The sequence below is a fragment of the Bison bison genome, unplaced genomic scaffold, assembly GCF_000754665.1.
Source record: "Bison bison bison isolate TAMUID 2011002044 unplaced genomic scaffold, Bison_UMD1.0 scf7180017864248, whole genome shotgun sequence".
In the NCBI taxonomy this organism is placed as follows: Eukaryota; Metazoa; Chordata; class Mammalia; order Artiodactyla; family Bovidae; genus Bison; species Bison bison.
In genome coordinates this window covers 1,871,193-1,873,022 of record NW_011494820.1, presented here as the reverse complement: position 1 = coordinate 1,873,022, position 1,830 = coordinate 1,871,193, and the positions used below count along the sequence as shown (strand labels likewise).

The 1,830-nt window shown below is 62.5% G+C and overlaps 1 protein-coding gene across 1 annotated transcript in view; it reads right to left on the bottom strand.

The window, feature by feature from the left end:
- COMP (cartilage oligomeric matrix protein) overlaps positions 1-1,830 on the bottom strand; it is a 13,429-nt gene that overhangs the window by 3,595 nt on the left and 8,004 nt on the right. The gene's annotated exons all lie outside the window — the stretch shown is intronic.

Here is a 1,830-nt window from a genome sequence, read left to right as displayed (position 1 = left end):
GCTGTCCATCTGTCTGTCCATCAGATGCTGGTGAGACCCTTGCATGGAGGGTGAGAGGTCCTGTGTCGTCTGTCCATCCTGCCAGGGTAGCTGTCCGCTGTAGGGGCTGCGTGCTGGGTGCGAGCTGGCTGCGGCCTGCTCACGGGAGATGGGGGATGGTGTGAGGCCCGTGGCGGGGCTGGCAGGGCTCCCGAGGCCGGGGCCTGAAGAGTCCCTTCGATCACTGCTCCTTGAGGGGCTTCTGTGGACCCAGAGACCTCCCGGGGGCTGAGTTCTCCTGGGATGCTACACTTCTCCCCAGATCTCCACGCCTGGGCCAACCCTGAGCTAGTTCATAACCAGACATGCTGCCAACCTCCTGCCCCCACTCCAGCTTCTGAGTTTCCTGCATGTCCAAAGAAGGTGTCCCCACCCCAGGGTGCGGGCTAAGGGTGGTGAGGCCTGGTATGGTTGAAAGACCCTCCACCTCCCTTGCCCCCACCCTAGTTGTGACAAAACGGGAGCAACCACCCCCCACCCTCCCTGGGTTCTGAGGGAGCTGTGGTCAGAGGCCCCGGGGTACCCTTGGCGTGGGGTTGGGGCACAGAGGTGCCAGGTCAAGCGTACCTGGTGCTCTTGGGCATGATGCTTCAGGTGAGGGGTCTGTGGCCGCCTGAGCCTGCACCCCGGCCACACGACCTTAAGAGCTACGGGGGGACTGGGTGCCTCCTGCTCTGGGAGGCCTGCCTGGGGTGAGTCAGCAGCCTGGTTTGTTTCTGCCCTGTTCCATTCTCTGTGGGCCCTGGGCCCCCACCCCTGGGGGAGTCTCACGGGGTATGACGGGGTCCCTGGGACGTTCCTTCGTCAGTTTGGCCTGAGCCAGCTCTTTGTGGTTTCCTTCAGCTTTTGGGGGTCCTGGCTGGTGGGGCTCAGGCACCTCTCGTAACCATGGGTGTGCCACAGGCGCCTTGCCACAGAGGAATTCTCCCCAGCAGAGGTGGGATGACCTGCAATCCCAGGCCTGGGCACTGACTGGGGTACCTCTGAAGGCACCCGGGGGCGGGCAAGACTCTTGTGACCAAGGCCTCAGTTCCCTCTTGTCATTAGGAGCTCAGGTCCATGGTATCCGGGTCCCAGGCTCGTCCCAGGCAGGGAAGGAGGCAGGGGCTAGATGTCAGAAGCTGATTCCAGGCAGCTCTCCCTACCTTCTGCCCAACTGACCAGCACCCAGCACCCTGTCCCCAGGAGCCAGACACGTGGGTTGCCCTCCTCTCACAGGGTTGTGGAATCTGGGGGCAGTCGATGCCCAGCCTGTCATTTCTGACCTCCTGCCAACTGGGGACAAGGGGACACAGCTGTGGCACTTGCCACCAGACTTCGGGAGGGAGGGCTTTGGCAGCTGAGGTCCACTGACCCTGCCACGCCCTCCATAGGAAACTGCCCTTCCCCTTCCAGGAGCTGGGCAGTACCACTGATATATGCAAACCCTCCAGGCCCGGCCCCGTCCCACCTGTGTCCCTTTGTCCAGGCTGGCTCTGCCCTCCCCAGCATGCACATTGTGCTGTGGCTGTCCCGTGGGCTGCACGCGTGGGTGCCCACAGTGGGCGGGGGCGGGCGCTCAGGGCGCACTTGGCCAGCCCCTGCCCGTCCTTTCTGGCGTGGGCACTATCGTCTTTGTACCTTTGCATCCTTTGTAATGAAACGTAATAAAAATTCACTGTTTTCGTCTCTGCCTCCTCCCTTTTTTTCCTCCCCTCTTCTCCCGCCTCAAGGATGAGATGTGGGTTTTGCAGGCGCACCAGGTGGAAGTTGCCCAGAGACCACGCACCCATGAACACGGGCACCCAGGCC